At 41.1% G+C, this 27,580-nt stretch overlaps 1 long non-coding RNA gene across 1 annotated transcript; it reads left to right on the top strand.

Moving 5' to 3' along the window:
* Positions 1-177: 177 nt before the first annotated feature.
* LOC114149369 (uncharacterized) lies at positions 178-26,880 on the top strand. The gene is made up of 3 exons (XR_003596490.1): positions 178-283; positions 2,581-2,628; positions 26,298-26,880. It is a non-coding gene; the product is annotated as an uncharacterized LOC114149369 (long non-coding RNA).
* The last annotated feature ends 700 nt before the right edge of the window (positions 26,881-27,580 follow it).

The following is a 27,580-nucleotide window of genomic DNA, read 5'->3' on the forward strand; positions in this document are numbered from 1 at the left end:
ATTTGTTGTATGTATGTAATGAGTATGTGTATATAACTATCTACATAAAGATAAATATATAAGGGTTTTGTATTACTGTGAAATGTTTGTCCTGTTACCATTTACTTAGTTTCTCCTGTTTTCTGTGCTCACACTTTAATTCCTGACTTCCTGTTTTATTGTGAAATTCCCGGTCGGTCCTGCTTCCTGTATTTCCTGCCTCAGCTGTTTGGTGTTGCTAATCAGACAGAGTTCGGTTCTGTTCGGATGTTTTCCTGGTTTGGTTCCTGCAGCATGTGTTCAGGTGAGCCGCTTTTAGAAGTTAATGAACAAAATAAAAACTTTTCAGTTTAATTAGAGAAACAAACAAACACACCTGGACCTGTCGCCATGAAGGCCAGGTGATCACCGGGTTGATGAAATGTTTTATTGTGGGTGTTTTAATGAGGGTGATGAAGGTTCAATAGGTCACAATAGAAACAGGAAGCTAGCAGGTTAGCTAATGAGCTAATGAGGCCAGTCCAATGCTGCAGGCTTGTTAGGGTCACTAAAAAAAAAGATCTGTAAATTTCAGACACAAAAAAAAAATCAGAATTTTTTTAGATTAATCCAAGAAATTTTCTTTAAAAAACAAAGAATTTCTGAGTTTCTACAGTAAAAAAAAAGTCAACATTTGGAAATTTTATAAGTTTGAAAAGTTAAAAATAAAAATTACCTCGAAATTGTCAGACATTAACCTTAAAATCTTTTATTTTTTTTTTTTTTTTAGAAAAAGTTAAACTTTTCAAACTTGGAACTTTTTTTCTAGAAAACTTCTGAGAGATTACTTTAAAAAAAAAAAATCTTTTTCTAAAAAAATATTTCCTACTATTGAAACTCAGAAATATTCTAGTATTTGATAGAAAATTTAGGAGATTAATTTCACAATCTGAGTTTTTTTGTAGAGAATTTCTGACTTCTGGAAATTTCCTCCATCTTTTTCCATTTAGCGGTGCCTTAATACGCTGCCGTATGAAGCAGTTCTCTGTCCGATTACTTTATTTTTCTTCCAGGTTTTGTTTGGACCTTTAACAGATTTCTGGTAGAGGTGTTCAAAGTGTGGCCCGGGGGCCATTTTGCCGCCCTCAGTATGATTTTGTGGACCAATCAATCAAAACTTCAGACTGGCAGAAATCTGCTGCGTCGGCTCTGGATGCAGACAAATTATCTGATCTGTATCTAATTAACCACATTTTAATCTACAAAATAATTTATTCAAAACTTCTTTCTGTGCTAAATTATTTAATAAATAAACTTATGAACACAACAGTGGTCTTTTCCAGCGTCCAATCTGACCGTTTAAATTAATCCCACAGATTAACGTTTTTTCTGGCATGAGAAAGTTTAGGTTGGCAGGAAATGAGGTCACAACCAGGAAGTGTTGCTGCTCTCCCCCTCCCTCGGAGCAGCGTGGAGAGAAACAGCCGTGTCATAATTTATGACATAAAAAGCATGAATGTTTCAGGCGCTCCGTGTTTACGGCAATCATTTCCTTACTGAAAGATTCATGTGGATGTTCTGCTGCTGAATATTTCAGGAAACAAACAGAAACATTTCTGCTCTGAGCTTTAAACTCCTCCGATCAGCCGGCCAGCAGAATCTGAGATTCAGAGAGGAAACAGAGATATCTCGATCTGTTATTATTATTATTATTATTATTTAGATAAACGTGAATATTAGTGACTTTAATTTCCTTTGTGCTTCTTGTCGTTATTAGATTGTTGTAGATTTTTATTTCCAGTGAGCGTTTATTGAAAGCTGTAAAATTTATTTAGACAAATTGTTTATATTGTTTTAACTCCATATGTTTTTTTTTGACTTTGTAGTTATTAAGTTTTTGCACATATAAAACACAGAAAATTAAAAAAAAACATTGAACACATCCCAACCACAATTAACACTAAGGGACTAAATTAAAATAAAATCCAACTTTAAAACAAAAAATATAAGAAATAAATAAAAAGGGAAAAAGTTCAAATTATTATTTTTTCCCTTTTTTCATGTTTTTTCTTTTCCTTCCTTTTATTTTCTATTGTTTGTTTTTCTTTCCTTCTTTTTACTTTATTCTTAGATTTTTCTTCCTTCCGTTTTTAATTCCTTCCTTCCTTCCTTCCTTCCTCCCTCCCTCCCTCCCTCCCTCCCTCCCTCATCGTGACCTCTGACCTTTCCTGACTCCATAAAGCAGCAGTGTGGTCAGACGTATGAGTCTTTGTGTGGAATCGCTGCGGCCGGAGGAGGCCGCTCTTCCTGCAGCCGCCTGGTGGGAATCTTTCATCCCGCCTGCGCGATGCCCTTCAGAGGGACCCGCCGGCTGTTTGGATGCTGGCCAAGGTTGCCATGGAAACGCAGCGACGACAGGGGGGGGGGACAGGAAAGGCTGTGATGGAGAAACACTCTCTCTGATTCCCAGTTAGAAAACACGACTTCAACTCAGAGACAAAAGGAACAATGGAGCATTTTATGGCTAATGCTAATTTATTAAATGCTAATTGTTGTTTTTTTTAGTAAATACTAAATAATTCAAACTAAAAACTTACTGAGTTTCTCTTTCCTTTTCTCTAGCAGCAGGATGAGACCTGCTGACCTCAGAGCAGCGCCGCCGTGTTTCAGGTGAGGCTGAACCTCCTCAGATCAACAGGTGAATGAATTAAAGCGCCGATCAAACGCGCTAAATTAAAATGGATGTTTGACTGAAGCCGACGCTCGCCGTGAAAAATACATCAGCATGAATGCATGAATGAATGCATGCAGCGTGGTGACAGCAGGAGAGATCATGAATAAATGAACAAATGAAATGAAGAAAGCCAAACATTAGACATGTTTAATTGATCAGCATCAAAATAGGAATAATGCTCAACAACTGAGCGAACCGACGGCTGAATCAGAGCCGCAGGTCTGGAGTTTCACTGGCAGCCAGGAAAAAGTCTAAACTGTCCAGGATTAAAGCTGCAATGATTCCAGAATAAATCTGTTCAATCTGAGAATAAAGCCTTAAAAATGAAATTAATTATAATGCCGGAATAATAATAATGCCAGAATAAATGAGAATAAACTCCTAATAATACTAGAATAGTCATAATTTTATCAAGAGAAATTTGTAATCAGTGAATAAAGTGGTAATAATAGAATATTCATATCAGTCGTCATATTACCAAAATACATTTGTAGTCTGTAAAGTCATAATAATACAAGAATAAATTCAGATTAATATGAGAATAGTCATAATTTAACCAATAAGTCGTTTGGTTTTCCTCTGTTAGTTTTTATAAATGTTGAAAGTTTTTAATCGTGACGATGGGCTGGATGATGTTTTAATTAATCTGATATGAAGATGATCAGCACAATGTTTTACTTTGTGAAGTAATTCCTTACACAGCTCTGAACCTGCAGCTTTTCTAGCTTCCTGTAGCTGCTAGCTGCTAACGCTAATCCTAGTTTCCTGGAATCAGATAAATAATTCAATAATTCCTACATTATAAATCAATAAAGAATCATAATCAATCCTACTACTTCTGAACCAGTAGCTCATCAGAGTTTAAACATTCTCCTTTTCTAGCTTCCTGTAGCAGCTACTTGTGCAGCAGGGCTAATGCTAGCTATAGCTGTTTGTAAAGTTAGTCAAAAATGAACAACAATTCAATTTAGTTAAATTTCTCCATGTTGTTCATAAATGTCACAAACTAAATGATTTGTTTACAGACTAAATGTTTTGCTAGCTCAGAGTTTAATGTTACAAATGGCACCCCGTAGGTTAGCCTCTGTATCCATGGCAACGAAATGTTTTACTGAACTTTAATGTAAGAAGTGAAATTCTGTTGTTGTTGTTGGCTTCATGAAATGTTTGTAGTTATTCATTACAAAAAACAAACAAAAAAACCCTCAGTTTTATTGTTGCCGTGGAAACCTGTTGGTCATGACTTTTGTTCCCTAGTTTAGTTTTCTTTTCATTTGCTGCTTTAATCCTCAGTCTGTTGAGTTTTGGTCATAAATGATGTTTCTCAGAGAAACAGAATGTTTTAATTACAGTAAAAAAAGAGAAAGTTTATTTTTTTAAGTGTTATTTCTTCTAATCTTGACACGTTTAATCTCTCTCCCCTGGGGCTTCCTGTTTCATCCTGTCACATTAAAACACAACCACTACATTATCCTTAAGCATTTCTAATATCGTCGCTCCATTTGGGGGACAGTGGTCGTTTTAATTTGGGCCCCAATGGGAATGGGATTCTCTCCCAGGCTGCGTCGCTGCCTTGCTCATCCGATTAGGGACAGCAGAGCGGTAAACGGCGTCTCCCCAGGGAGCGCAGGGAGAGAGGCTCCTATTGGAACTGATAAATCAAACTGATACAGGATCATTATGTAAATTCTCACCTCAGAGGCCACTGAGTGTGTGTGTGTGGGTGTGTGTGTGTGTAAGAGAGAGAGTACGCAGTAAGGCAAACACTCACACAGAAAATATTGTCCTCTGCCAGCTGAGACCCAAACAATAAGAAAACAAATAATAAAACTTCATTATCCTCGAGGACGACCAGTTTTTATTTATTTATTTATTTTTATTTATTTTTTTTAGTTGCTTCTCCTTTTTTCCACCTCAGAGACGCCAGAACAACATGTCGGCTCCTCATGTCTGAAATGAATCCCACCTTTAAATCTGTTATTTAGTTTCACTCCAGCTAAAGGAAAAGAGCAGCTGGAACTAATTTTAAAGAAATTTTCTTTTCTTGTTTGGTTAACAAAATGTAGAAATGGCTGCAGAATATTTGAAAATCTTAAAGTTGATAATATTGGTGAATGTTGGCATCAGTTTCCATATCTGCCTGTTTTCTTCATCTGTGCTTCCACATCTCTAAACATTTGGTCCTTTGGCTAACAACGTTAGCAATGGTTAGCTACTGCAGCTAACTAAAAAGTTAGCAGCACTAACCTCAAGGGGGTAATTATAAACTTTTGATTTAATAATGCTAACATGCTTTACCGACATGCTAATTAACTAACACGAAACGCTATGCTAACATGCTGTACCTACTGTACGTGATATTCAGTAGAAGCTAACGCTAAAGTGTTATACCAACATATTTAGCAGAAGCTAATGCTAACATGCTGTACCTACTGTACGTGATATTCAGTAGAAGCTAACGCTAAAGTGTTATACCAACATATTTAGCAGAAGCTAACAGTAAAGCAGCATCCCAACATGGTGTCTCCTCTGTGTCTCTCCTTCTCTCCCTCTTTCTCTCTCTCCTTCTCTCTCTCTCTTTCCCTCTTTTTCTCTCCTCTCTCTCTGTCTCTCTTCCTCCCTCTTTCCCTCCCTCTTCCTCTCTCTCCCCCCCTCCCTCTTTTTCTCTCCTCTCTCTCTCTCTCTCTTCCTCCGTCTCTCTCCTTCTCTCTCTCTCTTTCCCTCTTTTTCTCTCCTCTCTCTCTCTCTCTTCCTCCCTCTCTCTCCTTCTCTCCCTCTTTCTCTCCCCCCTCCCTCTTTTTCTCTCCTCTCTCTCTCTCTCTCTTCCTCCGTCTCTCTCCTTCTCTCTCTCTCTTTCCCTCTTTTTCTCTCCTCTCTCTCTCTCTTCCTCCCTCTCTCTCCTTCTCTCCCTCTTTCTCTCCCCCCCCCCCTCTTTTTCTCTCCTCTCTCTCTCTCTCTCTTCCTCCCTCTCTCTCCTTCTCTCCCTCTTTCTCTCCCCCCTCCCTCTTTTTCTCTCCTCTCTCTCTCTCTCTCTTCCTCCGTCTCTCTTCTCTCTCTCTCTTTCCCTCCCTCTTTTTCTCTCCTCTCTCTCTCTCTCTCTTCCTCCCTCTCTCTCCTTCTCTCTCTCTCTTTCCCTCTTTTTCTCTCCTCTCTCTCTCTCTCTCTTCCTCCGTCTCTCTCCTTCTCTCTCTCTCTTTCCCTCTTTTTCTCTCCTCTCTCTCTCTCTTTCCTCCGTCTCTCCTCCTTCTCTCCTCTCTCTCTCTTTCCCTCTTTTTCTCTCCTCTCTCTCTCTCTTCCCCCGTCTCTCTCCTCTCTCTCTCTTTCCCTCTTTTTCTCTCTCTCTCTCTGTCTCTCTCCCCCCCTCTCCCTCTTTTTCTCTCCTCTCTCTCTCTCCTCTCTCTCTCTCTCTCTTCCTCCCTCTCTCCTCTCTCTCTCTCCTCTCTCTCTCTCTCCTGCTCACTGAAGGATGTAGAAACATGGAGATTCTGTCGTTCACTCTCTTCCATGTCAGAAGCATTTTGCCGGGTGATTAATCGCCGCAGCGAGCGTTCGAGCCCCGCGGTCGCCCCACGGGCATCGCCACGATCTGTGCACCTGCCACTCGAATCCGCTGACCCCCCTCCCTACTCCCACCACTCCCACACACACACACACACACACACCCACACACACGCGCACACACACACACACACACACACACACAAAACCTCTGAAAAATATCTCATACTGACTGGATGTGCAAAGTTGGAGGAAATGTCTGACTGAGTCTGATGAGGTTAGTGGAGTAATTATTAGCAGTCAGTATCTTACTGGCAGCAGATGAGTCCCTGGAAGAACCGAACCGGATCTTAAAGTGCGACGGAGTGTTCGGTCCACGCTGAGAAATAAAAGAAGTTATGAGAATAAAGTCATAAAATTACAACAATAATGTTATAAAATTATGTAAACTTGTACGAGAATAAAGTGGTGATAGTACAACTTTATCTTTTAAATATCGCCTTATTCTCAAAATATTACAGCTTTATTCTCATAGTATGACTTCTTGTGATTTTAGGACTTTGTTCTATTATTTTGACATTATTCTCCAGACTTTATTCTTGTAAAAAAAACTAGAAACAAGTTTATCAAGAAATTTTCTGAGATTAATCTCAGAATTTCAGAGTTTTTTCTGTACTTTTCTGTACTCAACAGGCCTGTGTGGCGTCATAATGTCGACTGGCTGCAGTGTTTTTCCATTACATTTGTTTTTTGTGTGTGTTTTGCAGTTTGCCTCATTCATGCAGTTTTGCACTTATTTGCCTCCGTATTTAAAAATGAGTGACGGTTCAGCTTGTTGACTGAAACTCTAAACTTCCTGTGATTCTGGACGATCAACAGGAAAATCTGTGACGATTCAACCAAAACGAGCAAAAGCCGAATTTAATTCACCGAGTTGGTTGGAAAAATTCTTCCACCTTTTATTTGATGATCAGACGATTTTAAAACAATTGATTTTAAAACGATTGATTTTAAAACGATTGATTTTAAAACGATTGATTTTAAAACTATTGATTTTAAAACGATTGATTTTAAAACGACTGATTTTAAAACGATTGATTTTAAAACGATTGATTTTAAAACGATTGATTTTAAAACGACTGATTTTAAAACGACTGATTTTAAAACTATTGATTTTAAAACGATTGATTTTAAAACAGCGGATCGATCCGGCGCCAGCGGCTCGCCTCTGTTCTCAGAACCTGAGTGGAATCAGGGTGAGCAAATCTCAGGCCCACCATGCATCTGGCTCACCGCAGTGTGTGTGGATGAGTGTGTGTGTGTGTGTGTATGTGTGGAGATGCCACTTCTCAGCAGCTGGATCTGGTGGGACTGAAACAAACACACTTTGTATAAAATTCCTTTTCCTACGAACCGATTTCTCTGTATCACTTCCTGGATGACATCATCAGTTAGCTGGCTCTGCTAATCCACCTCCTTTGCTTTTGCTGCTCCTCTCTAAGTCTCTGTTTGGCCGTTCGGTAACAGAGATGTTGGAATAGGGGATGAGATGCTTCTCTCATTTTCAGCTCCTCTAAGATTTGGGGTCAAAGTTCAGGTGGTGTTTGATCTTAAAGGTATTTAATCTATAAATGAATAAATAAAGTCTGATTTTATATAATAATAATGTATAAAGTGAGCTAATCAATGTTTAGCCAGGTAAGCCTTCTTCACGACGAGGAAGAGCCTGAAGAGTCTTCATCGCAGCAGAAACGAAGTGATGAAGACTAAGAGGAAGGAAGTCGTCCTGTTGGTCTTAAAAAAGTTCTTTTGTCAGTCGGACCGGGTTTGCAGCGGATCCGGCTGCTGCTGCTGCTTCTCTTGTTAAAAAGAGAGAAAGACGAACATTAAAATCCCAGGAGGTGAATTATGGCTGCAGCCTGACAAACCTTATAAAAACCCAAACAGACGACCTGATCTGCATAAAACCAACAGGAAACTGACAGATTTCAAAATAAAACCACTGAAGCTCATCCATTTGATTTGCCAAAGATCTTCTATTCCCCCTGATGATGGATTTGGATAAGTTTGAACTTCTTCCTGCTCTCTCTGCGTCCATGAATCCTGATTTTGGGGTCAAAGGTCAGGTATTATGTGAGCTTTAGAGATGCTAATTATCTGCACAGCATCTAGAATCAGAGGAAATTATTTTATGAAAAAGTAAGACCTCAACAAGAAACTGATAAATGTCAAACCACCAATAGCAAAACTATTCTATAAAATCCTGATTTTGCTGATTGAACCTCGTCTAGATGTCGACCATCTGCCTTCAGCGTCAGACTGAACGTTAAACGAAGACGATTATTTCTTCTTCTCGTCACTTAAGAGCCGTAATTCTCCCTCTGCATGCAGCGCCGTTATTAATACAGCACATTTAAGTTCATGTCCAGCTGATTTATGGGGCCCGTGTTTCAGGCCGCTGTTCATTTGTTTTCTGCCGCGCTGCCTGGCACACATGTTTGGCCCGGGGTGAGAGCAAACAGGAAGTAGAGATCAGGCCCTGGTTCTGATTGGCCGGGCCGCTGCGTCATCCAGGATGAACTCGTTTGTTCTCCGTTGTTTGGCGTCCAAGCTTTAACTGCCCTGGATTTTCATCTGCAGCCAGAGGCGGGAAGAGAAACGGGCACCATTTGGTGTTTATGTAAATGTGCAGGGGGAAAAAACACACAACAAAAAACAAAATGGCTGCCTGCCAAAAGCTGTCGGTAAACAAAGCTGGTTCGAACGGCGGGCTGTTAAGGTGGAGCGGCGGGATGGAGCCGGAGGTGCAGGCGGCGCCAGCGGAGCTGGAACACCTTAACTGCCCCCCCACACCGCCCCGGCCCTGTCTGAGGGGTGGGAGGGCTGTCGCCATGGCAACCTACCATCCAATAATCATTCACAGCAGAAGATCTGACCTAGATTAGCTGCAGGTTCTCACTGTAGGTCCACTTAAAGCCAAACACTGCGGAGAGTCGGGCATTTAGCAGGAAACAGTGGCGACCCCAGGAGGGGGTTCAGGGGGGGCCGGGGCCCGCCTGGAAAAATGTCTTTTTGTTTTTTTCTCCTGTCATCTTAAGAGTTTTGACTTTCCTGGTCTTTGTACCTTTAATGAGATTTTATTGAGGTTCCACTGGCAGCAGATCAGGATCATCAGGTGGATTTTAAAACTGAGCTGAAGTCCATCTGTTAAAGGGGCAGGATTCGGTTAAATCAACTTTTATGAGCTTTACATTGTTATCATTTTATTCCCCCATCAAAAACAAACCTGGAATGTTGCCTTAATTCTTTCATGCATGTTTGAGAAATCCTTTAGTCTCCATGGCAACCATTCAGCTGCAAAACGCCTGGATGGACCTAGCCCCGCCTTCCCCACTCAGCTCCTTCAGACTAGCCAGCAGCAATTAGCAAACACCTACTGAGCTCATTATAAGAGCTGCTGCTCAGAGCAACGCTGGTAAAAATGTTAATAGAGGAGCCATGTTGGGAGGCGGAGCTTCAGAAAGAGCAGGAGCTTCTTAAAGAGACAGAGGCCCAATTTACAGTACGAAGTAAATTTTTTAAAGTCATATTTTATATTTGTAGAATTTTTCTTACAACTGAAGGTAACATATAAGCACATAATTCTGCCCCTGTAATATGCCTTAAATGTCCAAATTATTCAGCAACTTTTAACAATTTACTTTTATAAAAGAAAAATGCAGGAAAAAAATTTTTAGAAAGATTTTATTTGTAAAGCTGACACATTTGTTTATTATGATTGCCAAAATATTCCATATCTTGATGTTATTGTTACTCATTTATATCAAAATCAACACAAACCAATTTGTCACATTTCCTTAAAAAGTCCGACTTCTTCCTGCCGGTTTCACTCTGCAGGACGTTTTTAGCTCCAACATGGCGACAAGCAGGAAGAACATGGCTGACTGTTCTCACACCTTCTGCTTACAGAATAAACTGTTTCACAGGAAATACAAATTATTTCTTTAAACTAACTTTATCCCAACCACTGAGCACAGCGGAGGTTCTGTGATGCTGCGGGATTTAAATAAAATGGATATAAAAGCAACACTGATTTTGTAAAAACTAACCATCATTACAGTGGCTGCCACTGCCGTGCCTCATCACTGGAATCTCTTTAGAAGTGATTTAAACCTTTAATCTTATTTAACTGACTATTAGAAATGGATTTTAATCAGCAGGGCGCCCCCTGCAGGACGGATCAGCCAATTATAGCAGATAATGCAATTAAGATTTGCATATTTAGCATAAACTCCACAATAGGAAGTGTAGATGTCAGCAGATAGTGTGTGCAGATGTCTCTGGTGGCGGGTCGCAACATTAATCTTCCCTGTTTTGGGACTTCCAGTGTGTGTGTGTTTGTGTGTGTGTGTGTGTGTGTGTGTGTGTGTGTGTTATAAATAACCATGTTTGGATTTTCTTCTTTGAAAAAAGCTCGTATTTATCTCTGCCGTCCGCAGCTTTCTGCCGCGTCATACGGAGCTGCAGCGCCGGTAGGAGACCAGGTGCAGCTCCGTCCTCCGTGTGTGTGTGTGTGTGTGTGTGTGTGTGTGTGTGCGTGCGTGTGTGTGGGTGTGTGTGTGTGTGTGTGTGTGTGTGTGTGTGTGTGTGTGCGTGCGTGTGTGTGGGTGTGTGTGTGTGTGTGTGTGTGCGCGTGCGTGCGTGTGTGTGTTGATAATTGTGGGTTTCTACCTGCCACACTAATGATCTGCAGCTGTCAGGAGGGAAGCAAAGAGGGAAAAAGTGAAAAATAGCAAAACAAATGAAGAAATCGGAGCAAAAAGATGAAATCCTCCCAAACCAACGTTTTATTCTGGTCGTGTTTCAAACACAAACTTTATTTTCTTTTATTGTATTTTATGACACATTTAGTATTTTTACAAAACAAAAACATCTTTACATATAAAAATGTGGAAATTCTTGAGTCATAACTTTGCAGAAACTCCTGCAGCTTCTTTTGGAAAACAGGATGGAAAGAAAGTTTCCACAGACTCTCCTCTGGATTTAGGCCTGGACTTCGACTAGGCCGTTCTTTGAGCCAAACCCATCGTTGTTTAAGGTTAGGGTCAATGATTTTGTGTTTCATGGATGATGCAGGACAGTAATTTTTAATAAAAAAGATGATTCTATGGAGGAGGGATCCTGCCAATATTTACAATAAAAATAGAAATAAATGGCTTCATAAATGTGCCAAATATTGCATCCAATAAATAAAAAAGAACTTTAAAAAAAATGAAACATTACTCATATCATTTATGATTAGTTTACTTTTTTCCATTTCTTTTCTTATTATGTATTTAATATTTTTTTAGTTGTTTTAAAAAATATGTTTTTCATTTACTACTTGCAGTTGATTTTTCTCCTTTAATATTTTTTCTTTATTTTTCCTTGTTTAGTCTTTTCTCCTTTTATTTACAGAAATATTCATTTATTTTTCTAATGTTCTTTGTAGATGTGGCTGAAAATATGGAAAATTAACTAATACTAATAATGGTAAATTAATTTAGTTGAAAACAAATATAAATTTATGTTAATTTATTGGAAAGTGTGAAAAATATTTCACATTATTATCAAGTGGTAATTTTGGCAGGTTGAGTCCTCCTTAGTCCAGAGCAGCGATTCCATTATTTATTGTAGCAGTTTCTCTAAAGCTGCAGTGTTATCCAGCCACCACTAGGGGGTGCACAACTCTAAAGAAACTCATTTTAATTTGAAGTTTTCCAGTAAAAACCAGAATAAATTGTGTGTATTTTTACCGTCTGAACCAGATTTATTTTGCGTCCGTTGACGGAGAAAGTCTCGTTTTGGTTCCTAACAGCTCGGATGATTTCACCCAGAGTTCTGTTCTTGTTCATCTGTTTGCTTCGGTTCCTTTTCCTGGCAGCTTCAGACACGTTTTCCATCCTGCACCAAATGTTAGACAGGAAAGTCTGCAGAGACGAGGAATGGTCCGCTGCCAGTCGGCAGAAACCAGACCGGACCGGGCCGCTGCCGAGCGGCACCGACAGATGAGCCAATGACTCAACGCAGAACCCGCAAAACAAAATGGATTCCCGCTTTCAAAACTCACAGGAATCAAACTTTGGGTTTCCTGACATCACTAGAAACTGTTGTGAGAAACGACGATGGAGCGAAACGAAACCTGCAGGTTTTTGGGATTTTCCATTTCCTGTTCAGTCAGCTGGTGAGAAAATATGCACAGCAATCCTCCCTACACACACACACACACACACACACACACACACACACACACACACACCCCTACACACACACAGAGAGTTAAAGCAGCTGTTCAGGACTGCATCATTCTGACTATTGTGGGAAATATTTCGGCATTAAATCGTCTGACTTCATTCAGGAAGCGAGTTGATCCGTCCAAATGGACGGAGCGCCGACTTCTCGGGTCGGTTCTGCAGTTACACACATTCATGCAGAGGGAAGAAACGTGAAGATTTCTGAGCTCTGAATGAGCAAAATGTGCAAGAATTTGGATTAATCTGAGAAATTTAAAAAACATTTTTGGACATTTCTGAGCTAAAAAAAATTTAAAAATTTGAAATTTTACAGAAAAAACTTTGAAATGTTTTAATTTGAAAAAACACAAGGACATTTCTTGGCGCCAAAAGTTGAATTTGCGAGAAAAAACTTTTTTTAGATGAATCTCAGAAACCAAATAACATTTCAGTGAACTGTTTTAACTTTTACTTTATAATAATTGAAAAGCAGATCAGATTTTTTGGGATAAATTATTTTTCTGTTTTTGTCATTTTCCCTCCAACTTTCTGAGGCCCTCTAGCGCCGCCTGGTGGCCACCAGCTGCTCCTCTTAGATCGTTGCTGATGTCTTTCCATCCTGGTGTTTTCCATTTATTTCCTTCTATACACAGTGATGGTCTAGCTGTTACCGTGACGACCGCTAAATGGGAAGAAGTGAACACACCTTCCCCCAGCGCAGCAGCAGCTGCACCTGCAGGCTGACTAATGCCATCCTGTGTGTGCGTGTGCGTGTGTGTGTGTGTGTGTGTGTGTGTTCATATCATCAGGTCACATTTTTCATACCTGCTTCTAAAGAGTGTGCATGTTGGCTGAATGGAGCAAAGATGGCTGACTGATTCTCCGTGAACATCTGCGAGAAGGACCCCTGCTGAGGTGGCCAGAGTTTGCCTGACAAAAAAACAAAAAATTAAACCTTTAAAATTTTATTTTTTATTCAAAATTCTTCTTTAGGTTTTTAACTCTTGTGAATAATTAAATAATAATAATTAAGACTCAACTACAAGATATCTGAAGATGGATTTGATATGTAACATTTTCTCACAGATTAGAGGAGAGTCAATAATTTTGCTTCTGTATGTAAATAAAAAAGGACAAATTAGTTTTTCTAAATTTAAACGTTATTTTTTTATCTCGTTTTTCTTTTCATAAAAAACTTTTATTTATAGATTGAAATACATCAGAAAGTCAAATCTGCCTGGGGTGTGAATACTTTTGTAGCTTTACTTCATTAACAGAAATAATTACAATTTATAGAAGAAACTGAAAACAATCAGGCCAAACCGTTGCTATTTAATCTCAGACTTTGACTAGGCCACTCCTAAACCAGAGTTTCTTGGTGTCATGTTGAGGTAGTGAAGAGTTTATTTTTAGTATTTGTACCCGAGTGTCTCTAGAAAACCAAAATCTCTCATTTTCTCTGACTGTCTTGAACTCACCATGAAGGAAGCGGCGGTCAGAAACTTTCCTCTCCGATGGATTCATTACTGCTGTTGTTCTGCGGCTCGCGCTGCTGGCTGCCAAACGGAATTAAAAACCAATTATTGATAAATGAAGAGTGGCTTCAGTGTGTGTGTGTGTGGGAGTGTGTGTGTGTGTGTGTGTCTGGAACAGAGCCTAGTCCACAGCACTACATCTGTCATCGCAACGCCATGACAACTACTCATGTGTGGCTCAGCATCCTGTGCATTCAACACACACATCTGCACGCTGCAGGAGTGTGTGTGCGTGTGTGTGTGTGATGCATGTCTGCATGCAGCTGCTTGTGAACAAGTGAAGGTTTGTTGTTCCTGTTTGTGACAGATTGACGTGAGCGCAGATGGACAAGGATGAACATCTGAGTTTTACTTCACAAGACAGAACACAAAACTCGAGTTTCCTGGAGAGTTTCAGCTTCACCAGAGTTTAGCCGCCGCCGCCTCGTCCGCCGCCGCCGCCGCCGCCCGCTGAGCTGATGATACCAGGAAAACATCTAAACAGGCTCAGATCTGTATGGCAGCTTATTAGGGCCACAATTGATACAGAAAAGAGTAAATTTCTGTTAAAAAACTCGGAAATGTTGAGAGTACTCTAAAACAAATCTTACAAATTTCTGAACTCCAGAATAACATTTTCAAGAAAGAAATTCAGACATTTTGAGATTAATCTCAGAAAGTTTCTAGAAAAATCTTGGAAATTTCAAGGAAAATACATTTTCTACAAAAATCTACATTTTCTGAGCTCAGACATTTTTATATTCTACTTTGAGATCGTGAAGTAGAAAAACTTCAAATGTAAAATATTTTCTGAGTTTCAAAAGTCAACATTTTTTGACTTTTCAACAACATTTCTGAAGTTATTTTCCTGCAAACTTTAGACTTTTGGAGCTTAAAACTTATTTTAGAAAATTTCTGAGATGAATCTCAAACTTTGAGTTTTTTCTTGCAAATTCTAGACTGAAGGCCAGAGGCAGCTGTCAAGCCTTTGGGATATAATATAAGTTTGGAACGTTTCGTTCTCAGTCCAAGTGTTTGGTTAAAAAGTGAGTCAAATTTTACTTTTGTCGTTCAGAAACTAAACCTGTCAGAAACCAGAGTGACTCTGATGAAACATGGCGTCACGTTGGGGCGACTTCCTCCAAAACTCCAACAACAAACACAGTAAACGAGGCGTTGACTCTAAATTGACCTTATAAGTGAGAGCTTAGCTTGATAACATGATGACACACACACACACACACACACACACACACACACACACACACACACACATTTACGGTTCCACATACGCAGGAAATTCTTATTAATCCCAGCCATAATTCTGTAAATCCATCAACTGATCCTTATCTGTGCAAACTGGGCTAATATTAGAGCAGATGCAAAGAAACGTGTGTGTGTGTGTTTATAAATGCATTTACATACGTGTGCGTGTGTGTGTTGCAGCGACGGAGGCGGTTTTCAGAAAACAGTTTCGTAATTACATCTGGAAGTCTTGTTATCTGACAGCGAGCGGCCGACGGCCAACGCTTTGAAATGCGGCGGCTGAGCGACGCGGCGACGCCCCAACGACGTTCCTGCGCCTGATAAAGAAAACGGATGTAATTACGTCTATTAGCATTTCTGAAACCGGAGTTCAATTGGCTGCCAGGCGCAAAAAAAAAAACAACACAACACAACAAGCTGTTGGAGCTTCTCTTTGTTTACAATTAAATGATCATTTCTGGGTTTTAATAAATCTGATTGATGTCCTTCTAAAAGTTGGATTGTTTCTGTTTCTGTGGAGCTGCAACTGAAGGGAGTGAAAACTAAGTTCACCTTTAACAGGAAGCTTTACACGACAAAAACAAAACAACAATCAGTAAAGAAACATTCAAGGAACAAAATAAAAGAAAGTGATGAACAGCTGGAAAAAACTAATTAATATTCCAATTATTAATAATCAAGAGCAGCTCCAATCAGCTGCATCTTCGTTTGAAGGAAGTCAGAGTTTCAGCTGTTTCGCAGTTTTCTGGAGGTTTCACACAACAGCAGCAGATCGAAATGTTCTCCAGGTGATAGAAGGCTGATTTTGTAACCGTCTTTATGTGACTCTGAAGGTCCAAACCCAGATTTCAGCCTGATCTCTGGTTTCTATCTGCTGTACCTGAATCTATAACTGAATCTAACTGAAACTGAATCGTTCTAAAAGTTATGACTTTAGTTTTGTTTCTTTTCAGGTGGATAAAGTTGCAGCAACAAGAAAACTTTTGAAAATATTCTGAAATATTAGGAATTTAGCTTACTTCATGTTTGAACCAACTAAATAGCCTCCTTAATGCTTCTGGACCAATCACAACGCAGGAAGCAACGCCTTGTCCCAGCCAGCCAATCAGTGATGACCTCTTATGTATATTTGAAAAAAAAAATCCCTGTTTGTGGTTTTCAATATTTTTAATTTTTTAATGGTAAATTATTTGCCAGGTCTGAAGAGAAGCAGGTCAGTGAAAATGTTCTTAAACAGCTTTAGGGTGTTTTTTATATCAGAATTTTGATTTTACACTGAAAATTCAAATTGTTTTTCTCATAATTTTGAACTTAGATTTAGAATTTGGACTTCTTTTCCCCAGAATTCTGACTATAATATCAGAATTTTTACTTTAGATTCAGAATTCTGACATTTTTTTCTCACAATTTTGACATCACACTTAGAATTCAGGTTTTTTTCTGAATATTTTGACTTTATATTCATAATTCTCACTGTAATCTCAGAGTTTTGACTTTTTATCTCAGAAAATTAAAGTTAGATTTCCGGGGGTTTTTTCACTTGGCCCTAATCTCCTTCCGTAGAAATGACCTGATAACGCTCGCTAATGTCTTTCCGCCTGTATCCTCCCGCCCAGAGAACCTCCAGGGTTTCTTCTTCTTTTTGTTTGTTTCTAGCTGCTGCCAAGCGGTTCGGCTCGTTTTCCCACACTCCCCCCGTGTGACGGGTGAGGATGTTAGCGGCGGTTTAATTAATACCACAGAAGATCGGCGCTCCGCTCCCCTCGCCGCATCCGGACATTAATCAGAGGTATTTTCGGGGGAAGCGAGGCGGCGCAGGTGCAAATCGTCGGGGGCAGAAGAGGGAGCGGCGGATGATGTATGGAAATACACGAAGAAACCTGATCCGGCCGTCCAATCATCATCCATCACCGCCGGTCGCCGGGCGGAACGAGACGATCGCACCAATGGAGGAGGAGATAGAATTCAGTCTGGGAGGAACAACACATCCAACCAGGCATCCAACCAGGCTTCCAACCAGGCATCCTGCCATGGATCCAACCAGGCATCCAACCAGACATTAAAACCAGACATCCAACCAGGCATCCAACCAGACATCTAACCAGGCATCCAACCACACATCCAACCAGATATCCAACCACACATCCAACCAGGCATCCAACCAGGCTTCCAACCAGATATCCAACCAGGCATCCAACCACAAATTAAAACCAGGCATCCAACCAGATATCCAACCACACATCCAACCAGGCATCCAACCAGACATTAAAACCAGACATCCAACCACACATCCAACCAGACATCCAACCAGGCATCCAACCAGATATCCAACCACACATCCAACCAGACATCTAACCAGGCATCTAACCAGACATCCAACCAGGCATCCTGCCAGGGATCCAACCAGGCATCCAACCAGGGATCCAACCAGGCATCCAACCAGGCATCCTGCCATGGATCCAACCAGGCATCCAACCAGACATTAAAACCAGACATCCAACCAGGCATCCAACCAGACATCCAACCAGACATCTAACCAGGCATCCAACCAGACATCCAACCAGACACCCAACCACACATCCAACCACACATCCAACCAGACATCTAACCAGGCATCTAACCAGGCATCCAACCAGACATCCAACCAGACACCCAACCACACATCCAACCACACATCCAACCAGACATCCAACTAGACATATAACCAGGCATCCAACCAGACATTAAAACCAGACATCCAACTAGATATCCAACCACACATCTAACAGACTTCTAACCACACATCCAACCAGACATCCAACCACACATCCAACCAGACATCCAACAAAACGTCCAACCAGACATCCAACACATCCAACAAAACGTCCAACCCTACATCCAAATGTACATCCAACCATGCAACTATACATCTAACAAAACGTCCAACCAGACATCCAACCAACAAAACATCCAACTATATGTCCATACATTCAACCATCTGTCCCTGAAAATTGCCTGGGTGGACTTAGCCCCGCCTTTGAGGCGCAGCTCCTCCCCCACTCAGCTCCTTCAGACTAGCCAGCAGAAATTAGCAAACACCTGTTGAGCTCATTATAGGAGCCGCTGCTCAGAGAAACTCTGGTAAAAATGTTGTTAAAGGGTTAATAGAGGAGCCATGTTGGGATGACTTCCTGGAGGCGGAGCTTCAGAAACAGCAGGAGCTTCTTAAAGAGACAGAGACCCAAATTCAAGGCATTAAATCAGAAAGTAAAATTCTTTTGAGTCATATTTGATATATACATCACTTTTTATAACAACTGGAGTAAACATAGTTTCTTGATTATTCTATAGAATTGCACTATGTGCCTGGAAAACACATAATGCTGCCCCTTCAAGTCCTGGGTTCCCAGGATTGGACCCTGTGGTACCTCATGTGTTGAGAAGTTACCTGTTGATACAAACAAGCCATCCATTCTGTCCTGACCCCGTATGTAAACTTTAGGTCCCTTTGGGGATCAATGTAAGTCTATTGCAATCATTTCTAACTTTGCTGCTTCCAGGAAGAACTTTCCAGAACTTTCCAGAACTTTCCAGGCTGAGGTAACTTGATGTAAACCAGTGTCTGAATATAATAAAAGCTTATTTGTGGTGAACCCTGAGCAGGCTGTAGCTTTAGCGTCTTCTTGCGTCCGCTCTGTTCATTAGCATGATGTCTGAGCGCGCTCATTACGAGGCTGCTGATTGGTGCAGCAGCGGAGCGGCTAAGCTGCTGCTAATGCGGGGGGAGGTTATCCTCCTCCGGTTGCTCTGACATGGCCGCTAATCTCACTGCCGGCTCGCCTTTTAATTTAATTACAGCTAACTGTGTTAATATTTCATTAACGTATTAGCTGTGTTTTAATCAGACCAGGGCGCCGCTCGCCGTCAGCCGCTTCCCCTCCTCCAGAGACTTCCTCCATGTTTCCACCCTGACAGGAGCTGCGGCTCCACCGCGCTGCAGCAGCAGCTGCAGCAGCAGTAATGCATGGCTGTCGGGGAAAAGCCAAGATGAATGCAGATGAGACGTTTTGTGCGCTGCGTCTCTCCACAGGCCGCAGCAGATGTCTGCTGTCAGGGTGAGGAGCATCAAGGCGGCCGCCTGCCATATTTCCATATTTAACGATTCATCTCATTCTGATTCATGAAACACGCAAACAGCAGCGGCGGCCAATCAGCATCGAGCCGCCGGCAGGCCGCGCCGCCATTAGCATGTCAGAGCAGGACGACCTTCACTGCAGCCAAGGTCACTGACCAGAACGCCAGAGCAGCTCTGATGCTCCAGTTCCTTACTGGGTCCTTACTGGTTCTTTACTGGATCTTTACTGGTTCTTTACTGGATCTTTACTGGATCTTTACTGGATCCTTACTGGTTCTGGATCACTATTGGCTCTACAAGCACTAAAAATAAAATAAAGTCTGCTGTTACTTTAATGGTTATAACTGGTTGGTAACTGATTAACTGGTGTAACTGGTGTCTGCCTGATTTAGATTTAACGTCAGCGCTGAACGCTGAGCAGCGGAGTGTGAATCCACAGAAACGTCTCACACACTCCCGTATCAGATGTGTGTGTGGTGATATGTGAAGCCGTGACGCGCAGATGGAGCCGTCTCCACCTGCAGCTCCTCTGGGACCTGAATGTGTCACAGCAACACCTGAACGAGACCTGTCAGCGTTTCTTCATCAGCAGCTCATCATCCTCTGCAACTCGTTTATTTCAGTTTTCATTTTTCTTTTCCTTCTCTGCTCTCAGGTTCATGTTTTCTGTGGTTCAGAAACTGGACATTTTAAACTACATGCAGTCAAAGTTGGGTAGTAACTGGTTACATTTACTTCAATAACTTTTTTAAAAATTTACTTTCAAGAGTATTTATGATGCTGTAATTTTCACTTTTACTTGAGTAAAAGACGCTCAAACTTGTGTAAATCTCCAGTTTCTAAAACTGATGCCTCCCATAAACAATCAGAGATAAACAGAAAACATCAGGAGTTAAAGCGTCACAACCGGATGGAAACGTTTGTCAAAACAACCAACCAACCAACCAACCAACCAAAAAACCAACCAACCAACCAACCAACCAAAAAACCAACCAACCAAAAACCAACCAAAAAACCAACCAACCAACCAAAAAACCAACCAACCAACCAACCAACCAAAAAACAACCAACCAACCAACCAACCAAAAAACAACCAACCAACCAACCAAACAACCAACCAAAAAACCAACCAACCAACCAACCAACCAAAAAACCAACCAACCAACCAACCAACCAACCAACCAACCAACCAACCAAAAAACCAACCAACCAAAAACCAACCAAAAAACCAACCAACCAACCAAAAAACCAACCAACCAACCAACCAAAAAACAACCAACCAACCAAAAAACAAGCAACCAACCAACCAAAAAACAACCAACCAACCAACCAAAAAACCAACCAACCAACCAACCAAAAAACAAACCAACCAACAACCAACCAAAAAACCAACCAACCAACCAACCAACCAAAAAACAACCAACCAACCAACCAACCAACCAAAACACCAACCAACCAACCAAAAAACCAACCAACCAACCAAAAAAACAACCAACCAACCAACCAACCAACCAACCAACCAACCAACCAAAAAACAACCAACCAACCAACCAACCAAAAAACCAACCAACCAACCAAAAAACCAACCAACCAACCAACCAAAAAAAACAACCAACCAACCAACCAACCAACCAACCAACCAAAAAACCAACCAACCAACCAACCAAAAAACAACCAACCAACCAACCAAAAAACCAACCAACCAACCAATCAAACAAAAAACAACCAACCAACCAACCAAAAAACCAACCAACCAACCAATCAAACAAAAAACAACCAACCAACCAACCAAAAAACCAACCAACCAACCAATCAAACAAAAAACAACCAACCTCCCTCTCTCTCTCTAAAGACGAAACCAGAAAACTGTTGGAAACACATCTGAACAGGACAACTTGATAAAACATGGAGAACAAACACACCGGCCTACTGCCACCGGCGTTTTGAAGATTATGTTGTTACACACACACACACACACACACACACACACACACGCTGGCTGCCAGGAGGAAGTGGAGAGGTGCCTTAACGTGAATTTCCTCATGTGAATAAAACATGTTTTCCTGTGAAAAACTTGATTCCAGCCGAAGGTGTGGAGACGCAGTGAGAGAAGCGGCGCTGCGACGATTCATCGTTTAGAAACTTCTCAAGTCACAACTGAAGTCCAAAGAATCAAACTCTGGTCCTAAAACTCGGTTGGACTGAACTCTGGTTCGGTTTGAATGTGAACGCCAAGCGGACCGGAGACCGCTCCAAAAGCAGGAAGTGGACTACAGCGCATGGCATTCTGGGTAAATACAACCAAAACAAATGCTAGCGTTAGCCTAGCGCTAGCTGGAGAAATGTTTTGAGAAATCCTTCAACCGCTAAAATCTGACGTCTCCATCTTGTTTCCACCTGGTGAAACAGGAAGTTGCTCTCAGGATCTTCAGAGGTTTCTGTGTCGTTTCCTTCAGTGGTTCTTGGTGCAGCGCCTCGTTTGATCTGTTGACTAAACAAATGTTGGGAATCAACCAATCAGAAGCTTACAAAGCTGTGACATCATCAGGACTTTATCACGTCATTTAGATTAACTCTGATTTTGGTGTATGTAAACTTCTGGACGAATCTAGGTGACTCTGAATGACAGGTCTGGACTTTCCATGCAGAACAGAACCAGAACCAGTTTGAACAGAACCTCTGTGTGTAAGCAGCAGGAAACCGGGTCAGAGTCCCAGGCTGGAACTGGAAATGTTTTGCTGGTGAAAGCAGCAGCATAACGCTCCGAATTCTGCCTTTTTATTTTAGTTTCATTATTGGGTCACTGAAGACTTTTTGTCCTGGAAATAGGAGCACACACACACACACACCCACACACACACACACACACACACGCACACACACACACACACGCACACACAGAAGAAGCCCCTGCTGTCGACAGAAACAACAGTTCAACAAACTGAAACACAAAGCTCTGCTCCTTTGGATTTAACAACCAGGAGAGGGGAAGTGTTGGGAAAACTGGGTCACACACACACACACACACACACACACACACACACACACACCTGTTATTCTGTACCTTCACTCTGTGCTTTTCTTCTGATAACTGAACCCAAATCACTAATTTAAGAGCCATTTTGCAGTCCGCTCCGCTTCAGTCCGTCTCCGGTCCGTTTTTCTGAAAAGTCCGGTTCGGTTTGGAGGTGTGAACGCTAATCAAACTCTGGTTCAGGAAAACCACCTTCAACATCCAGACAGATATTATGGGATGGTTTAGAGCACAGATGTCAAACTCGAGGCCCCGGGGCCAAATGTGGCCCTCCATGGCTTCTCTTTCGGCCCTCGAGATTCCAGACACCAAATGACATCAATCAGTTTTTGGAGATTCCTGCATCATGGATTTTTTCATGCTGGTGCAAAGTAGCGAGTTCATTACAACTTTTTTGCAAAAATGGGTTTGAGTGATACCAACTCCCTCCTGCAGGTGGCGGCGTTACCGACTTTTACTCCACGGCTGCCTCAGCTCTGCCTAATGTGAAGATATATTCTGTAATTAATGTGGCAGCTAAGAAAAAAGTTCCATTTAATGTCATTGATCAGCACAAATAATTTTAAATTAGCATCACAAAAATAATAAAATCTATGACTGATTATTATTTAACTCTGAGAATCAAATTCATTTATTAATAATTTATTCTGAAGAACATTCATGATGTTGGTCAAAATGAGATCAACACCAATCCTTAAAACCAAAGCTGATCCATTTATTAGAATGGCCTAGTCAAAGTCCAGACCCAGAACAAACTTAGAGACTGTGAGGACTTCAACTGATTGAGATGTTTTCCATCTAATCCTGAGCTGTAGAGACAAAAACCAGACAAGAATATTCTGCTGAATCAAGACATGCACACCGCACTTTCCAGATATTTGTGTAAAAGAAGTAAAAGCTAGAGCGGCGACTTTGACTCGTTCATTTTGGTTAATAAAATACATCGATCTTAACACAATTAACCGGTTTGTTATTTTTTATTTTCTTGCTTACGAAGGTTCCACCTTTGTTTCTGGTACAACCGTAAATCTGGCGCACAGCTACATCCGCTAATAACAGAGCTAAACGTAATCTGTTGGGTTTTAGTTCCTGCTTCCAAACGATCTGATTGGACGCTGGAAAAGACTATTGATGTGTTCAAAGGAGTTAGCCAATCAGTGGAGTTATGCTAGCCTAAAATAGCACCTGAATGCTAGCCATATAGCAGCTAACGCTAATGTTAGCGTCCATATCTCTAAAGAAGTTCAGGACTTCCTGAAACTTTGCTCCAATCTGATCTTTGAAGAACAGATTAAAAACTAGAAACATTTTTGTTTTTGAGCTCAAATGTCTGTTTAATAATTTAGCAACAAAAATTGACTTTGAATTTAAAATTTTGTTTGTGATTACTTTTGATTAATTACAGCATGAAGTTCCTCCACTTCTTTAAAAAAAAGAGAAAAATTAATCTGAAAACCATAACTTCTTACATCGTGTTTTGAGTTTCATATCATAAACCTCTAATAAAATACATTGAACATCCTGTGACATCACTTCCTGTTTGGAACCTGCAGAGAAACGTGAAACGTAACGCAGAGTAACGCTGCGGCTCAAAATCTACAGGAATCTGATTCACAAAACATCTGGTTGGGTTTTAACACCCAAACCCACCCAAACCCATCCATCCATCCATCCATCCATCCATCCACTCATCCATCCATCCATCCATCCACTCATCCATCCATCCATCCATCCATCCACCCACCCACCCATCCGTCTGTCCGTCCATTCTTTCTTTCTTTCTCTCATTTTTCCTCCTTTCTATGTCGTTCCTCTCTAACCTTTCCTCTCTTTCTCTCCGTTATGCATATTCATAAACCTGAGAACGTCCGACGTGTTTAATCCCTCCCTGGATGTGTGTGTGTGTTTTCTATCACACACACACACACACACACACACACACCCGTCTCCTCCCTAACATCCAGCAGCTGGCCAACAGATGGGGCCCGCAGCCAAAAAAGCAGCTCACCGCAAAAATAAAAATTTACAAGACGCCAGCAGTGGAATTTATTTAAGGGCAGAGAAGAAGAAGAAGAAGAAGAAGAAGAAGAAGAAGAAGAAGAAATGTTTTGGTTTCTGTAAAGATGAATCAATTCATGAACTAATCGTCAGCTGCCTTAGTAATTGGTTAATCGCATTTAAACATCTGAATGTGTAGAAGACTGTGTTCGTCTGACAGGCGCTAATTTCCGATCACTCATCAATTGAATCTTCCTCAGTCAGAAGGAATAGGCGAACTCCACCGGGAGGTGCCTGTACTTGGTGTGTGTGTGTGTGTGTGTGGCGGGGGTTATCTGAAACAGAAAAACAATAAAGGTACATATTAATAGCCATGCGAGCAAAAACAGCTACACGTAGATACAGGACGAAAATGGCCTGCAGCACCACAGAAATCCACCGGAGGGCGCCACAGCACCACAAATGAACCGTCGGTTAAATGCAACAAACATACAAATGACAAAAACAGTCAGAACACATGAAATGAACAGTAATTCCCTCACATACTAATAGAATAACAATATATATCAAACAAATATCGGACATGGAAATGTAAATATAGTTACATCATAAAAACGCCGACAGGTTTCATAAACACGGGATTATGAAAGGATTGATGTTGATGCTACCTTCATGCTACCGACCTGAGAAACTACCAGCTCATCTAGTAAAATCAGAACTACAAAATGAACAGATGCATCTTGGGTAATGCAGTGCCAAACAAACAGACGGACTTTTAACAGAATGTATTTTTGATGTTGTAAAAAAAGGATTAAGAGATTAAATGAAAAATCTGCAGAATTTGCTGTTTTTAATCCGATTAATCATCAGAATAATAAATTACAAAACTAATTTTTAACTGCAGCCGTAACTCAAATGTTTTGTTGGATTTGTCTTTCTTGTTGTAACTTTTTTCAGCTGAACAGAAACAAAACTAAGACTCCATTCTGGTTTTTGAGAAAAAAATTAAGAAATTTTGAGAATCTCAGAAAATTTCTAGAAATTTTTTTTGAAATTTTCTGACCTCCAAAAGTCTGAAATTAGTGAGAAATATTTTTAATTAATCTCAGAAATTTTTCTAGAAAAAAATTGGAAATTCTCTAAGCTGTGAAAACAGAACATTTTAGATTAATTTAGATTAATTTAATACATTTGGTCGAAAAAATTTTGGGGGGGAAATTTGTGAAATCCGAAAACCAAAAATATGCAAAACAAATTATAAGGCTAAAAGGCAACCCGTCCCACCGTCTGGTTTATTAAACTAAACAATGAAAAACACAAAATGGAAACTTATTGGCTGAAATTTCTCGACGGATGATGGATGATGGATGGATGGACGGATGGATGATGGATGGATGGATGGATGGATGATGGATGGATGGATGGATGGATGGATGGATGGATGGACTTAACATAATCCGTCCTTCGTTCTGCTGCTTCTTCCCTCTGAGATCAGGTGTGTTTATTTTGCAGACCTTTTCATCTGCTGCCCACCTGCGCCGCACCTGACGTCACACACACACATGCACACACCCCCACACACACAAACACACACCCCCACACACACAAACACACACCCCCGCACACACAAACACACACCCCCGCACACGCCCACACACAAACACACACACACACTCAGCATTAACCCGACCAAACGCCGCTCCGTCATCTTCATCTTCCTCCCATCTGATTTCCTTTCAAAGCTGCTCCTCCTTCAACCACACAAACCAACTAGTGGCATCCACACACACACACACACACACACACACACATACACACACACACACACGCCCTGTGTGTCCCATCTGGTCCCCATTCAGCAGGATGTGACCTCTCTCTCTCTCTCTCTCTCTTTCTCTCCGTTTCTCAGCCGTCCTGTGAAGCTTCACCTCCAGGTTTCGACGTTTCATCAAGGAGTTTGGATTCCAGAGGAACCAGAACCAGAAACAGACTGAACTGGAGAACCAGGAGAAGATTATCTGGATTTCACTTTTTCACAGGCAAAAAACTCAAAATGCGACAGAAGCTAAAAAACGCTGAGAGACGAACGAGCGACGAGTTGAACCGGAGAAACAAACTCATCATTTTTAAATATTTGCTTTTATTTTAGAGAAAACTCAAAGTTCCCGTCCTGGTTCCACCAAAAAACTGTTTAGAGTCATTTCAGAAATTTCTTAGAAAAACTTGTCAATTCTGTAAATATAAATTTGCAGGAAAATCTGACAAATTTTGAGATTAATCTCTTGAATTTTCTTTAAAACTTGGAAATTCTCTGAACTACAATAATCGTAAATTTGTAGGAAAAATAAACTTTTTAGATCAACATTTTCTTGGCAGTGTTTGTAGCTTGTAAAGAACATTTTTGACTTTTCAATTCTTTATTTATTGGTAACTTTAGCTTTAAATACTCCACTTTAACTTCTATCATTTATTTAACTGTATTTTTTCTTAGTTTTCTTCATAGTTTCCAGTGAGATGAAGCTGCTGCCACTTAGAAATGAATATATTTTCATTTTTATTAAAGCTAAATCTGATCAGTTTGAGCTCATCAGAGTTTCTGCCTGAATGCAAAGACCCGGGTCTAAAATAAGCAGCCACCTGTGGTCAGCGCAGTGTGTGTGTGTGTGTGGGCGTGTGGGTGTGTGTGTGGGGGGGGGGGGGGGGTGTCGTGGCCCCTCCCTGCTGCAGGTCTTCCAGCGCTCCAGATGTTCCTGAGCTTTTCCACATGCCGACTCCAAACCAAAACCAGAGGATTTCCCAGAATACATCATGAAGCTGCAGGAGGAAAGAGACGCAGCGAAGCAACCGAACGAAAACACCAAACTATCAGACAAGTTCAGTCGTTTCAGCTTCACCAACCGCAGCAGGAGGAGGAGGAACGTTTGGCCGTTTCCAGTTTTTACTCTGGAAACGTTGAAGATGCAGCATCACCTGGAGCAGCGCTGACGTCAGAACCCGACCGCAGCAGAACCACAGCGCTTTGATGGCCCAGTCCCCTCTGTTAGAGAGCACACACACACACTCACACACACACACACACACACACACACCCACACACACACACACACCCACACACACACACACACACACCTACACACACACACACACACACACCCACACACACACACACACACACACACACACACACACACA

This window comes from Xiphophorus couchianus, chromosome 8, assembly GCF_001444195.1.
Source record: "Xiphophorus couchianus chromosome 8, X_couchianus-1.0, whole genome shotgun sequence".
Taxonomy (NCBI): domain Eukaryota; kingdom Metazoa; phylum Chordata; class Actinopteri; order Cyprinodontiformes; family Poeciliidae; genus Xiphophorus; species Xiphophorus couchianus.